Source organism: Palaemon carinicauda, chromosome 23 (genome assembly GCF_036898095.1).
Source record: "Palaemon carinicauda isolate YSFRI2023 chromosome 23, ASM3689809v2, whole genome shotgun sequence".
Classification (NCBI taxonomy): domain Eukaryota; kingdom Metazoa; phylum Arthropoda; class Malacostraca; order Decapoda; family Palaemonidae; genus Palaemon; species Palaemon carinicauda.
This window is the reverse complement of record NC_090747.1, coordinates 3,024,178-3,040,954: the sequence shown is the minus strand read 5'-3', so window position 1 is coordinate 3,040,954 and position 16,777 is coordinate 3,024,178.

The window sequence follows — 16,777 nt, the reverse complement described above, 5'->3', positions numbered from 1 at the left end:
AGAGGCTCAAGCAGAGGTGCAGGCAGAGACGCATCTCGCCGTCCCTCCAGAGGCAGAGGAGGAAGGGGAGCTAGCGGCCGAGGCAGTAAACCCTCGGGACACCAGAAGCAATGAAGTGCTTCCGGTGGGAGGAAGACTCCGCCAATTCCAGGATCGTTGTACCTTCGATTCCTGGGCACACAGCATCGTCAAGAAGGGTCTAGGCTGGAGTTGGACTCAACCACCCCCAACCTTCCAGCAATTCTTCCAACAATCAACCCCCCTTCTGGAAAAATATGTCCTAGATCTCTTGAACAAGAAGGTGATAAGGAGGTTAAAGTCAACCAGGTTCCAAGGGAGACTGTTTTGCGTCCCCAAGAAGGACTCCGACAAACTCAGAGTCATTCCAGACTTATCCCCCCTCAACAAGTTCATAGCGAACAACTTCAAGATGCTGACTCTCCAACAGATAAGGACCCTTCTGCCTCAAGGTTCCTACACGGTCTCCATAGACCTGGCGGATGCCTACTGGCACGTTCCAATGAACCACCACGCTTCCTCCTACCTAGGATTTCGACTCCAAAGGAAAAGCTACGCCTTCAGGGCCATGCCCTTCGGCCTCAACGTGGCCTCTCGGATCTTCACAAAGCTGGCGGACGCCATAGTACAACAGCTCCGCCTCCAAGACGTCCAGGTGATGGCCTACCTCGACGACTGGCTGGTCTGGGCTCCATCGCCCGAGGATTGTCTAAGATCCTGCAGCAAACTCACCCAGTTCCTAGAACACCTGGGATTCAAGATAAACTCGAAGAAATCTTGCCTCTCTCCAGCTCAGAAGTTCCAATGGTTAGGAATCCAGTGGAACCTTCAGTCACACTGCCTTTCCATTCCCCAGAAGAAAAGGAAGGAAATAGCAGGGTCTGTCAAGCGACTGCTCAAATCCAAACGGATCTCAAGACGTCAGCAGGAACGAGTTCTAGGCTCTCTATAGTTCCCATCAGTGACAAACTCAGTGCTTCGGGCACAGCTAAAGGATGCCGCGGGAGTCTGGAGACGTTCTGCATCCATCGCTCGAAGAGACCTCAAGAGACGGCTCCCAAACAGACTTCGGCTTCTCCTCAAGCCGTGGTCGGAAGCAACGGCCCTGAAAAGGTCCATCCCTCTTCAGCACCCACCTCCATCACTCAACATCCACACGGACGAAGGTCACTCCCACCAAAAACAGGCTCAAGGCACATGGTCTCCCCTATTCAAGACGTTTCACATCAACATCTTGGAGGCCATGGCGGTCCTTCTAACACTGAAGAAACTCTCCCCGCCTCCCTCGATCCCTATTCGTCTAACCCTAGACAACTCGGTGGTAGTTCGATGTCTCAATCGCCAAGGCTCAAGATCGCCCCAGATAAATCAGGTGCTTCTGACAATCTTCCGTCTGGCAGAGAAGAAGAAGTGGCACCTGTCTGCAGTTCACCTACAAGGATTCCGCAACGTGACAGCGGACGCTCTATCCCGGACAAGCCCGATAGAGTCGGAATGGTCTCTAGACGCAAGATCATTCTCCTTCATCTCTAACCAAGTCCCAGAACTTCAGATCGATCTCTTCGCAACGAGCGACAACAATCAACTTCCTCAATATGTGGCCCCGTACCAGGACCCCAAGGCAGAGGCAGTGGACGCCATGTCCCTGGACTGGAACAGATGGTCCAAGATCTACCTGTTCCCTCCCACCAACCTTCTGCTGAAAGTCCTCTCCAAGCTGAGAACCTTCAAAGGGACAGCGGCCCTAGTGGCTCCCAAGTGGCCCCGGAGCAATTCGTACTGCCCTGGTCCTGTAGCTGCAGCCCACGCTGATCCCTCTCCCAGGCCCAGTTCTCTCCCAGCAAGTACAGAAGTCGACTGGCTTCGCTTCATCATCGAAAATCAAGGACCTTCATCTCATGATTTTCTCTCCCTAGCTGCGAAGAAAAGGTTTGGGATCTCGAAGAAAAGTCTAGACTTCCTCGAGGAATACAAGACCGAATCCACAAGACGGCAATACGAATCATCCTGGAGAAAATGGGTCTCATTCGTCAAGGCAAAAAATCCTACGGAAATCACCATTGATTTTTGCATGTCCTTCTTTATTCACCTTCATGGACAGGGCTTGGCAGCCAACACGATTTCTACTTGCAAATCGGCCTTGACTAGACTACTGATGTATGCCTTCTAGATTGATCTGTCCAACGACATCTTCAATAAACTGCCGAAAGCATGCGCTCGTCTACGCCTAGCACCCCCACCAAAACCGATCTCCTGGTCTCTGGACAAGGTGCTCCATTTTGCCTCCAACTTAGACAATGATTCATGCCCTCTCAAGGATCTGACTCAAAAAGTTATATTTCTTTTTGCTCTTGCCTCAGGAGCCCAAGTCAGCGAAATAGTGGCATTATCAAGGGAAGAGGGTCATATCCTGTTTACTGACTCAGGAGACCTTACCCTCTTCCCGGATCCGACGTTTCTCGCAAAAAACGAATTACCCACCAAAAGATGGGGCCCTTGGAGAATATGCCCCCTGAAAGAAGATGCCTCTCTATGTCCAGTAGAGAGCCTCAAGGTCTATCTTCGCAGAACTTCGGACTTTGGTGGAGGCCAACTCTTCAAAGGAGAAACATCGGGCAGCGACCTGTCACTGAAACAACTAAGAGCGAAAATCACCTACTTCATTCACAGAGCGGATCCTGACAGTACACCCGCCGGTCACGATCCTAGAAAAGTTGCATCGTCTCTGAATTTCTTTCAGAGTATGGATTTCGAAAGCCTTAAGAGTTTCTAAGGCTGGAAATCTTTGCGCGTTTTCTTCAAACATTATGCGAAACAAGTGCACGAAGTCAAACATTTTGTGGTAGCCGCAGGTAGTGTGATGAAACCTGCACCTAACTCTGCATAGAACAGTGAGTTACTTAGGACTCTAACTCTACGGGTGCCTATGTTGACCCTCGAGTGATACGTAGTGATTTCAAAACACTTAGTGTTTTTTCATATACTGTTCTTATCCCAGGTGAAATGTCATAGTCGTCACAAGAGTGCCGCATGCCTAGAGCATGATGTGTTTTAATTTTAAAGACTGACGTTCCTCTGGAACAGGTGCCTACTAATAATTTTGAAATTCTCTTTCAGATTCAAGAGCACGTCTTTCATTACTATGTACATTATAATTAGTTGTAAATTACTTTTACATATTTATTGCATTCCATTAATATATTCTGCAATTGTGAAATAAAATTTCTATTTTATTACTTGTGCGTCTCAATCTGCTCCTACTTATACTATGAAATACACATCTGTCATAGTTTTATTATCCCTTTCCTCTATGGTTGATGAAGATTACTAAGGTTTCAACCCTTATTATATACTCACCTGTGCAATGTAATATTCCTACTCGAATACTTACTTACTTCATATCTTAGAGACCAGACAATTCTCCATTAACATACAGTGCCTAACCACCACTTGTCTGCCCTTGAGAATGTTCCTATATGAATGCCAACCATTCAGTCTTGTCTCCAAGTTCCTCAGGTTCTCCCAGCAAGGTGAGTAGCCCTTCGATGACCACTTTGATCTTCGGCATGGCCCGTGGGGACTTCACTGCTAAGGGGGCAGGAAGTTCTCTTCCCTATGGTTCTTCTATTAAGATTACTGTGCTAACCTGTTCAAAGCCCTCGGTACTTACACTAAAAGGGGAAAATCTACCACGATACATTGATTCTCTGGTATTCTTCCATCAGGACGCCATGACTTGAGCCCAAAAAACTGATTTTGAGCGAAGCGAAAAATCTATTTTTGGGTGAGATAGCCATGGCGTCCTGATGGACCCTCCCTGCTACTTGTCCAGTTTTTCAGGTCCCACCCTGCTCTGCTGTATCATGGTGATCGGCAAGCAACTGGCTTCAGGATGAGGACGGACGTGACGTCATTTAGCAATGGCGCCCGTTTGTTTACGTCTCGAGTACCAAAAGTAGCCACGAACGAGATTAGCTGTGGAACGGCTCCCCAGCTATTCTCCGCCCCTACACATCGAAGTGTTAACTCTATGTAGGGTGTAGATAGCTATGTGGCGCGTTAATACATGCGTCCCCTATTGTTATACGAAGTCTTAAAGGGAAACCTTTAGGATACTCGCTGCAGAAGTTAGAATTCTGTGATAACCTGTGGTTAAATTCTCTGGGAATATTTAGTAGTTATATACCCAAGGAAGCTACCAAAAAGGAACCTTCCATCAGGACGCCATGGCTAGCTCACCCAAAAATAGATTTTTCGCTTTGCTCAAAATCCGTTATATATATATATATATATATATATATATATATATATATATATATATATATATATATATATATATATATATATATATATATATATATATATATATATATATATATATATATATATATATATATATAGGGCTTATATATTTTATTAGATGCCCATAGATTCTTTTTTTTAACATTTAGGGCTTATATATTTCATTAGGTGTCAAAAAAATTATTTATTTTTTAAATATTTTTTAAAATGTTTTTAAAATGTTTTTAAAATGCAACTGGTTTTCGTGCACAACACTTTTCCAAGACAATTTTTACTCCTTTGAGAGAATGAAGGGGCCAAGATCAAACAGCTTTAAATTGAATTATATAAGGAGTTTTGTCTGGACATGGCAAAACGCTATGTTTGAGCTCCAATTTATTTTTCTTTAACCTACGCCAAACAAGGATGTTAACGGCGATAAATATTATCACCGTAACACTGATTACTGCTAGTAACACGTAGAAACGACCTTCTGCATAAGACGGTGTCGAGAGGTCCATCTCGGTTAATTTCATCAACCGCTTAGCCACACGTGCATTGTATGGGAGAGGTAAAGATGGAATTCTAGTCGACCATGTGAAGTTCGCGAAGTAAGCCCGTTCTCTGATGATAGTCTTGATTCCATGGACCATGTAATTCAAGGACGTACCGATACAACCATCTGCTGCAACGAAGATTTGGGAATAGGACGTGGATCCGTCCGGGCATGATACATTGAAGCCAGCCTTGTCGTATTGTAACCACGAGCCGTTGTTCAGTCTGCAATTGAACTTATTATCGTCAAAGGGATAAAGCTTTTTCAGACAATTTTCATGTGTATGGGAGAGAGCACCGTCAAGCACTATGTATAACTCGCATGAATCCATTGAGTTTTTATGGAATTTATAGGAGTCAGCTGTACATATTTTTTATTCATCGCATTTGAACAGTGAGTTAATTGATTTAAGTCTTTAATGACCGTATATGTTTCCTTGTCTGGGGAAATCAATACATGTCCTGTCAAACTGGATATTACTGGATTTGAGTGATTCGTCATGAAAGTCGGAAATGGTGATATACTGTCAGATTGCCAGGCATCGAAGGGAATTGTACTCATAATCCTGTGATTTTCAACGCTTACTGTAATTAGGCTGTAATAAAATTCTAACCTACGTGCGTCTAAAAAAGGAACTTAACCTAATTTCTCTCGTCCGTTCTCCACAATTAACATTAAATCTCTTAATGGTAAGAAATGCGGTGACGGTACACCCTTAGTGGCTAATGTGATAGCTTCCACATACTCTTTTGATTTCTCAATGAAATGTGCAATTCTATTATGCATATGATCTATGTTTGAATCATAATACGTTAAACTTGCCAACAAATCTTGTACTTCCATAATCTGACTGATATTTCTAGAATGTTCGTTTACCAAACTCATAATTTGATTGATTGAAGCTAACTGATTCCTTAGTTCTGATATAATCAATTCATTTTCATGAGTCAAAAACTAAATTTTCTTATTTTGATTACTAATCTGAAGACGATTGGAAATTCTTTAGCCTAAACTTGCAATAGAACCAAAGATGTTTAGTGCAGCAAAAATAAACGGGTCACGTTTCTCAAGATTATCGTGTCCTACTGTCCACACCAAAAGGTCACGAGCCAAAGATTCTGCCTCGTAAGTCTTATTTTGCAAGTCGTCGGATAGCATCTCTGCAACCTTTAGTGTCGATGCAAGCGAACTCTCTGTATTAAAAGTTAAGTGTCTTCTATGCATTTCATTTCATGAAACAGCAAACCTTGATTTGGCGCTCTTTAAGCTAATGACGTCATTATCTGGGAGAAAAATTGTTTGCATACGTACTTCAACAACTACGTTACTTGATGTAATAAAAACGACTTCTTGTCTTTTTACTATAGTGCCATATTTAAAATCTATACTTTTAGTTTTAGAGCTCTTCCCACACGAGAAAAATGTCTGAGCGAACAATATCACTATTAACAATAAAAACTTCATCTTGGAAACCTGTAATGAGAAAAATATATGTAATTATTCCTGTATTAAGAAGAAAAAACTTTTAACATAATGTTCACAAAAATAAAAAAAAATTAAAATCTTCCCCTCACTTCTTTCCCTCTTATTTTAATTTCTTATGTGATCCAATGGTACGATTCTCTCATCAGTGGGTTGGGATACGTTTTGAACTCTAAACCTATTGGCCGTTAATATTTCCAAAATGTTAAATGGGCCTTCACACTTAGGTGTTAGTTTATAATTGAGTCCTTTACGTACATTTACCAGTATGTATACATTATCACCCACATTATATGTTTTAGTTGGCTTCGCTATTTTATCATGATTCCTTTTCATTATGATTTTTGATTCTTCTAAATTCTTTCTAAGGATTTGATAGATTAGTTGTAGGCGTTAATACATGGAAAGGCGTTTTAACTGGGGTACCATACAATGCCTCGTGCGGTGACATTTTAATTGATATATGATATGAATGATTCAGAGTACTCAGTACCGCAGGTATTGCAATATCCCAGTAGGGGTCTGATCCCCCTAGTGTTACTCTTAATATGTTTAAAACCTTCCTATTCGCTCTTTCCACTAGCCCATTTGACTCTTGGTGATAAATCATGGTATTGATTTTCTTTATGCTAAGGAATTCACACAATGAGGTAAGAAAGTGAATATTAAATTCTCCACCCGAGTCTGAGATTATCATATGTGGAATTCCATGTTTACAAATGTAACACTCGTAAAACTTCCTAGCGCATTCAATCGCAGTTTTAATTTTAAGCGCTATTAGTTCTGTATATCGAGTCAAAGCATCTACAACTACTAAGAGGTGCTTATTTCCTCTCTCTGACTCGTAAAATCCTGTTAATAAATCTGAATGTATCCTTTCAAAGGGTTGACTGGGCACGGGATAAGCCCCTAGGCTGACAGGTGTTTTCGTATGCCCTTTGTTTTCCTGACATGTGCAACAATTAGCTATGTGTTTTTTTTATATCTGTAAGCATCGTATGCCAATAAAACAATGATTTGGCTTTCTGTGACATTAATGAGAGCCCAGGGGGTCCATGCAAAGGATTTGCATGCAACCAATTTAGGACAGTGGATATAAGTGAGATTGGTACCACTACCTGGTCGTTAGTTACATGTGGTGTATTGCGGGTTTTCCTTGTCACGGATCTACACAGAAGATTGTCTTTGATTATATAATTCTGCTGCGTATACTTTATATATTCCTTTTCCTTATGATTGCCTTTCAAAGCATTTATATTTTTTTCTAATTTCTGATCTTTTCTTTGCTCAGTCTGTAATAATTCAGCACTCCAGCCCAGATTTTCTTGTTCAGATATCGTTTTAACAATAGGCATGGATGTTGATATATCTATTAATTCAGCTAAAGGCTCCGTACAAGATGACACGGGGTTACGTGATAATGCATCAGCAATGATGATATTGGCTTTCCCTGGTAAATACTCGATTCTCGCGCCAAAGTCTTGAATGATCAAATGCCACCGAGTTCGTTTGGGGGTGTGGCTCAAGCCTTTAAAGAAGTCGGTTAGTGGTTTATGATCAGTAAGAACCTTAACGAGATAACGGTATATTATGAACTTAAAATGCACTAGTGAATTAAAAATAGCTAGCCATTCCTTGTCTATTACTGCATACTTACTGTCGGAAGTTCTCAATTTTTGAGAATAGAAAGCTATCGGGAAAAATTGTTTTTCATATTGCTGAAGCAATACCCCACCTACTCCTAAGTCTGAGGCGTCTGTTGCAATGACGAATTCCTTCCCGAAGTCAGGAAATTTTAAGATAGGAGAACTACACAGTTCATCTTTCAAGCTATTAAAAGCCTGTTGATGCTGCTCAGACCATATGAAATCTACGCCCTTCTTCGAAAGACCAGTTAAGGGAGCGGCTATTATTGAATAATTGCGTATAAAATGCCTGTAATATCCACTACAACACAGAAATTGCTGTATTCCCTTGACATTAGTAGGTATCGGAATGTTACGGATAGCCGACACCTTATCATGGACTACTTTAAGCTTTAAGACCTTGGCTTGACACCGTAAAACCCAAATAGACTAATTCTGTTTTGAAAAATTCACACTTACTAATCTTTACCCTTAAGTTATGTTGTCTTAGTCTTTGTAGTACTAGTTCTAATTTACGTAGATGTTCTTCTAAGGTGTTGGAAAAGATTACAAGGTCGTCCATACAGGCATGCAATATATCCCCTAGCAAGTCTCCAAACACTATGTTAATCATTCTTGTAAATGTTTTAGGAGCACAACGTAAACCAAAAGGCATCCGTAAAAATTCATAATGTCCCCTGGATGTGCTGAAGGCTGTGTATGGGATACTATTTTCTTCTAATGATTTCTGGTGAAAGCCTTTAAGTAAGTCCATACTGGTAAAATATTTATTCTGACCTAACAAAGATAAAATATCATCAGTACAAGGCACTGGGAATCAATCAGGGATCGTTTCCTCATTTAGGCGACGGAAGTCTACGCAGATACGCCATGTTCGATCATTTTTTCGGTACAACTATTAATGGAATATTATAAGGGCTGTTCGATTTCCTACTGACTCCTTCTTCTAGCATTTTACCTACTTCATCATTTATTTCTTTCTGGAATTTCATAGGGAGTCTGTATGAGGGTAAATAGATAATTTTCTGCTTGTCCTTTAACCTTATTTGATGCTCGATCACATCTGTTTTTCCTAAGGATCCATCTGTAGTGGAAAACACATCATGATATTCAGTTATAAGTCCAAAAAATTCTGCTGAATTTCTTCGTCTTGAATGTCTTTATTGATTTTATTTTTAAAAGATTGCAAAAGGGATTCATCCGCAACTGATTGAGCGTGATTAATTTCAGCGACGGTAAGAATACGATGTATATATACTTCTACATCCAAGACATGTTGATTTTTATGAATTACTAAAGTGGTATTTGAATTATTACAGACTTCAATATTAAATTGTTGATGTGAGCCTACTGTATAAATAGCTTGTGTGACACACAATCCATTAGTTCGCAAAGTGTCGGAAATGATTATTATTTCAGATCCCAGAAATGTTTTCTTACTTGCACTATTAGATTCAAAGGTACGTTCGGCTCGATAGATTGCGTGCAAGATGATATTACGGGTGAACGAGAATTCTGTTGGGTCGCGTATATTATTTCTTTATTAGTGAGACAAGTTACTGGTTCTTCAACGTACGTCACTGTTTTATTTGTCGTCTCCTTTTTATCATAAACTGATTTTAAGGTATTAGAAGACTTATAGAATTTTCCTTTGATATACACGCCGTGCTTGGCAGGGGCTAAGATAATGTTTTGATTGCCCATAGATGGGTATCCTATTATTACAGCTGGATACATATCAATGTTTTGTACAACAACAAATGTATCGGCAAACGTGCGCTTACCGACCTTGAACTCAACATGAGTTACGCCTATTACATTTAATTCATTATTTCCTATACCCGAGAGCCTTACTCCGGACTTTTCTATTGGGAAGTTCGAAAACAACAAATGATGTGTCCTCAAATCCATGATATTACGTGGACTACCAGTCAAAAAATAATGTAAAGGACCGGTGTTCTAAATTTACTGCATATAATGTTGGTCGTAACTCATTTTGGCTTATTATTGTATGAATTCGTTGCAAATCTACGGGAGCATGCACGGATTTATTTAATGCGGCCATGTGTTTCATAGGAATATCTATTGCCTCACAATGATCTGGTAAAACATTAAATGGATTATTCAATACTACTGATGTTGATACGAATGACCTTGACCCAGCATCACTCTCTTCCCCACTGGAGTTCATTATGTGGTATTTGCTTTGCTCTACACATTCTGAAAATTAGTCTGATCTTGCGAGTTCTGGTTTGACGACCCAGGATCAGCATTATTCGAAGAACTGTTTGTTTGTTTTTGATTCTGAACTATATTGACATTTGGCTGTTTCTTCTTATTGAAATGAGGATTTTTCTTTTTATTTCCGTATGGAACTGACTGTGGAATTGACTCTGTATTTCTAGGATTCTGTTGTGTCTTATGCGAGTAGCACTGACTATATGGATGAGTCAAACTATTATGTAACGAACAGAATCCCGTTCTGCAGTCCGTAATCAAGTGACCTTGACGTTTGCAATTATAACACGACATTCCTGCAACTTGACTATTATTAACTACTTTTACTTGTTGTGGCTTTGTTTAATTTTTTGCAAAAACTTGTGTAAACACAAGATCAAGATCAGGACACTTAGACATATGTTTCTTTATCTGTTTATATACATCCAATTCCGTACTTGCTGGTATTAACTTTTTATCAAAACACCGCACTAAAGCTTTAGGCAACATAAGTGTCATGCAAGTTAAATACATTAATCTTAAGAAATCTTTCACGGAGATGTTATCTCTAATAACCCAAGTGGAAATACCTGAAATATCTTGATACTCGTTAAGCCTATCGGCTATGAGAGCTGCTCTCTCAATAACATTAAGCCGAGCCATAGTGGCTTGATTGAGTGTATTTCTTAATGTTAAAACTACATCTAAGGCTTCCTCATCTCCATAGACCGCACGTAGCTTAACTTTGAAATCATCCCGGGTAACTGCCTCTTGATATGAAACTCCCCTAAAGTACGCACTCGCATCTCCATTAGAAAAGTCTATAAAACTTTTAGCTTCTTGTAGTTGTACAAATGAGTCTATAATCTGTTTAGCATTTAAATGGGCATCGACGGAGGAAATCCATGACTCCACATTCAGAGGCAAGAACCCATTAACCCGACCTTGAAAAGTAAGGATTGCAAAACGAGCATTTACTAGTGTCACACTGGGAGGGGGGCTACCATGTCCTGGGGTTGGGTTACTCGGTCCAGGGGTGTGGCTCACAGGAGGCGTCATGTTTACTGTACTTCTTTTTCTATCTCTACGACTCCTTGCAATCCTATCAAAATATATATATGATGTTAAAATAATATCTAACTCGCATCAAATTATTGGTAAAGTCTTTATTAATCAACATACCTGCACTTGTATAAGGTCGCTATAATCTTGATAGAAGATTAATGTTCGAACTAAAAAGTTCACTTTATAACGGAAGGAACACACGATCCAAGGATGTGTTTGATAGTAATCGCGTAACGACTTGAGCTCAACTGATTCTTCTAGTCTGATTCAACTTGAGAACAACTCCCGTTTTCTTTCCTTTGTTCGAATACTCTCGAACAATCGTTGAAAAATAAAGACGGGAAATCAAAACAGTTTCCTTATAAGGAATACATTTACCATTTAAGTAATTACTTCAATTAGAATACAAAAGGGGGAAAGTTAAAAATTTACATTTATTATTAACAAATGGCAATCATTCAGTTTACTTTTTGTCCATGACCAAACACCAAAACAAAACAGAAAGTAAGAACGCCCTAACTAGTCAATTCGACTATTTCCAATGAATGCAATTACCATTCTCCAATCAACTATTTCTACATCTTCCCCAAACAAAAAAAAGAAAAGTGGTTACACAAAGAACCATTTTGACAGATGAACTCTACAACAAAGAACACTTACAAAACGAAAAAAACATTTTTTACAATCAACCCTCCCGAGCTAAGTTTCTGGAAGCAAGAGCAGTACTGCGGGTAGGCCTGGTAGATACTTCATCCGGCGAAGCTGTTCCAGTGTCAGGTATTTCATCTGTCTCAAAATTACCAACATTGTCCTCTTTTTCAATTTGAACATGTAAATTAGGATCATTAAGCTCAGAATATCATTCTAAAGGTATTAAAAGACTAACATTAATTACGCTTTCAGTTTTATCAGGCTTAACAATACGAACAGTACGAACAACCCCTTCGTCGTCACTGAATGTTTCAACATTTCTAACTAACGGCCAATAAGTTTTAGATCTTGAAGGCAATTTAAAGAGAGCAATTTCCCCTTTTTCCCACTTTCTTGGAGGCTGAAAAGAAGATCTGTCCTTTTCTTTTAAACTTAATAGATATTCAGAAAGCCACTTTTCCTTAAAGCTTTCGTAAAGTCCATCCTTAGTTTCCAAAGTATGAGCAAGGAGAGAAGAATACTCATTCTCCTCATCATACTCCCACCCAGGAACTTGTTCAGAATCACCAAACATTAAAGAAGGAATAAATCTGCCAACCAAGAAATGATTAGGAGAAATTATATCTTACTCATTCTCACAAGATCTATAAGTTAAAGGCCTATTATTTAAAATTTTCTGAATGTCAGAGAGGAAAGTGACAAATTCAGAGAATGAAGGAGTATATCTACCAAGAGTTTTAAAAAGGCAATGCTTCACTGTTTTAATTAATCTTCCCCAAACAGCACCATACCACGCTGCGTACACAGGGATAGACTTATGTGAAATTGAAGCGCCCCTAAACTTCTATTCAAACTCAGAAGAAGTAAGTAACTGTTCAATTATATTACCAGCCTGTAAAAAGGATTTGGCATTGTCAGAATAAAAAGCGACAGGAACACCAAACCTATTAGAAAACCTAATGAAAGCCAATATAGATTCTGAAGTTGACATAGACTGGACAACTTCCAAATGTATAGCTCTTGTATTAAGACAAGTGAAAATAAGAATGTACGCCTTAAATTTTTCTCCATTTTTCTCCTTCAACCATAAGTGGCCTGTATAATCTACAACAGTATAAGCAAAAGGCACACTCAAATTAACCCTGGAAAAAGGAAGCGAAGAAGGAGAAGGGTACTTCACTGTGCTAGCATTATAACGCTTGCATACAATACAATCCTTCAGGACAGACAAAACTGCTTGCCTGGCCTTTACAATCCACAAACCATGCATGCGCAAAAAACTAAGAGTGGATTGCAAACCCATATGCATGGACTTACAATGGGCATAATAAATCAACAACCGAGTCAAATGATGCTTCTTGTCCACAAAAATAGGATTGACAATATCAAATTTTAAAGTAATATTCTTGTCAATACGACCTTTAGTTCGCATTATACCATTCACGTCCAAAAACAAATTGAACTGCCTAACTAAACGTGGAACTTCCACTGAAGAATCTCTACTCTTCAGATAAGATAATTCAAGAGGAAAAGCTTCTTGCATCAACCTTAGAAGGTAATTAGAAGCTGCCTCAACAGGGTCAGCTTGAATTTTCCTAAACTTATGTACAACAGTAAATACCTTAGAAACTACACTTATAAGACTAGAAAAACTAGAAAAATTACTAATATTTACAAGAGGTTCCTTTTTAGGGAACATTACGAGAAATTAAGTCACCCTTCATATTATCAGGAATACAACCTAAAAGACCCTTAGGCCACTCGTCAGGAGAATTCAACCAAGAAGGCCCTTTGATCCAAAAACTGAAATTTTCAAGAAAGTGATTACTAGCACAAGGTTTAGTTAGTAAATCAGCCTGATTGCTAGATGAAGGAATATAAGATAATGAAACTCTACAAAATCTATCAGAAATCCTATCTAACAGACTAGAAATTTTCTTCAACCTATTATTTACAAATGTGTTTCTCTTAGGAGCCCTATTAGTTAGAATCCAACTAAGAACTACTTGGCTATCTATAAAAAGAGTTATGCTTTCAATTTCAGCACAATTTGATAGATTACTTTCAAAAATGGTGTCAAAACACTTCAAAGCTAATTGAGCAGCCAAAAGTTCTAAAGTAGGGAGAGTCTTCTCCTTAATAGGGCTAACCTTGGTTTTAGCAAATATCAGGGAACTATGATCACCTTGCACAGCATACATAGCACAACCATAAGCTTCCTTAGAAGCATCGGCAAACAAAAACAGCTTAACAGGAGCATCAGTTTTATAAGTTTGTCTAGAAAAGGAAGTTTGACTAACTTCACTGTAAGAATTACAAAATTTACTCCATAGTTTAGAAATTTCAGCACTAGCTGTTTCATCCCAGTTCGTAACTTGCTGGCACAACTTACGAATAATAAGCTTGCCCTGCAGCATTATAGGAGCAAATATTCCAATAGGATCAAAGACAGATGACAAAGCTGACAAAATCTGACGCTTTGAGGAAGCACCCTTGTTCAATTGCTTAACCTTTAGTTGTAAGGTATCTTGGTCAGAGTCATAAATATATCCTAAAATCTTCATTTCAGAAGAAGCTACCTTTTCATCTTTATCAAGAGTAGACAACAAAGCAGGAATGTTAGAACCCCACTCCCGTAAAGGCAACCCCTCTGAATTCATAATTTTCTTAATAGAATTGATAATAAATGGCATCTGGGCTCCCTGATTAGAAGAGAGCACTAAGTTATCCATATAAAATATGTCTCTAATCAGAGAAGCTACTTCATTCCCTCTATAGCTAGACAAATGATGTTGAATAATATAATTCAATATAAAGGGAGAACTTACAAATCCAAAAATTATAGTATTATATCTATAAGCAACAAACTTCCCATTTATCTTTCTAAATAAACAAAATCTATTTCGATCTGCCTCTAAAGATAACCTAACTTGGAGAAAAGCCTTGACTATATCACCTACAACTACATAATCATTATTCCTGAAATACAAAACCAAAGACAACAAGTTCTTCATCAAATCAATACCAGGGAACGCGGCTTCATTTAATGAAGGAGCTTCTCCCACCTTTAAACTACAATTAAATACAGGACGGTTTTTAGTGGTGACATTTTCATCATTTCTGATGACAGGACGATGAGGAATGAATATTTGACCTGCGGCTCTACTTTTAACAGGCTCAATAATGCCAAGCTCCTCCTGTCTATCAAAAACTTCCTCATATTTAGAGGATATATTCTGATGTAATTTAAAATAAATCCGTTCAGCAACTGCCAAAGAAATCTTTAAATTGTTTGGGACTTTTTCAATTAAATTCTTTTTCCATGGTAACTGGACGTGATAATATCCTTCATGAAAAGAAATTGATTTAGAAAATTCAGCAACTTGTTGGTCTTCATAAGGAAGGGAATTTTCCTCTTTAATCCCAATCGATTCTAAATTATAGAAATTGTCGAGTCCATACTCTACACAAGATTCAGGAAAGATATCATTCAATGGATCGAACTTATAGCCTACTGGATTGACTGCAAAATTCACTAATAGCTTCTGTTTTCCAAGTTGCTTAGGAGGAACAAATTCCAGAAGTCTATTCTTATCAGGCTTAGAAGTCTGTTTACTCTCCAAGTTAAGGGAAGAATTATAAAAAACTCTAGATTCTCTGTTACATTCAGGTACGTATTTAATTTCCTTATTAGGAATAAACCTAACAAATTTAGCTTTACCATTACCTCTTGGTCTATTTTCCAAAATTTTATTACTATCAATTTTAGGACAAGACTCTACCTTTCTTACAGGTTTATAAGGTTCATAAGAATCAATTCTCTTATAAAAAAAGCTTCCTTTGTGAAGGATGAACAAAATTGACTACTGTACCAAATGGAAAAACCCCATTGGCCAACTTAATTACTCTAACCTTAATATTAAACAACTCTTCAGAGTCTAAATCTAACTGATTAAATTCCTGAAGGATATCATTCCCTAGGATACCTAATATATTTACAATTTCAGAATTCCTCCCTGGGTAATTATTACATAAAGAATAACCAGCAGATTCCATATTTTTAAGATATTATTGTGGTGCTCCTTTATCTAGGTTAGTTTCTTCTTTTGGGTTACCAGATAGAGTTAGTGATGGATTTCACTTGGTAGCTGATTTAACAATGCCTTGTGGGAAAAAGACTAGTTGTCTGTTTTTTGCATTGGAAAATTTTAATCTTTTCATACAAATTCCTATGTTGCCTTCTGTAGTTATTCTGCTATTAACAATTTGTTTATTAATAACACTAAACTGGGCTCCAGTGTCTAATAGAAAACAACATTTAAAAGATTTCCTACCCCTACCAACTTTGAGGGTAATAAAGGGAACAAATATTTCAGACCCTGATTGACAACCTAATAATTTTTTACCAAGATCCTTACTAGCATGAGGGCACATTGCTCCATGATGTTCAGATTTATTACAAGAAAAACCTTTATAAGGTAACAATGATTTATTTCCCGGACATTCCGAGGACCCATGCCTATCACTCAAGCATTTAAAGCATAGAGTTAGTTCTTCAGCTCTATTCTTCCTAGATTGCAAGGTATCAAACCTAGTACATCTAGAAGAATTATGACCAATTTCTTTACAAAATTTACATCTACCAGAAGATAAAGGTTTACCGGTAAATTGAACTTTATTAGAGTCATTACTAGCAGAAGATCTATTACCGAACTTAGATTGCTGGAAATTACGGTCTTTACCTTCAAATTTGACTTCTTTACCTTCATGTTTAACTTTAGGTTTTGCACCAGAATTTTCATGATGACCTAAACTATGGCGTGCAATTATACTCTGATAGTTATCTAACAACTGGTTAAAA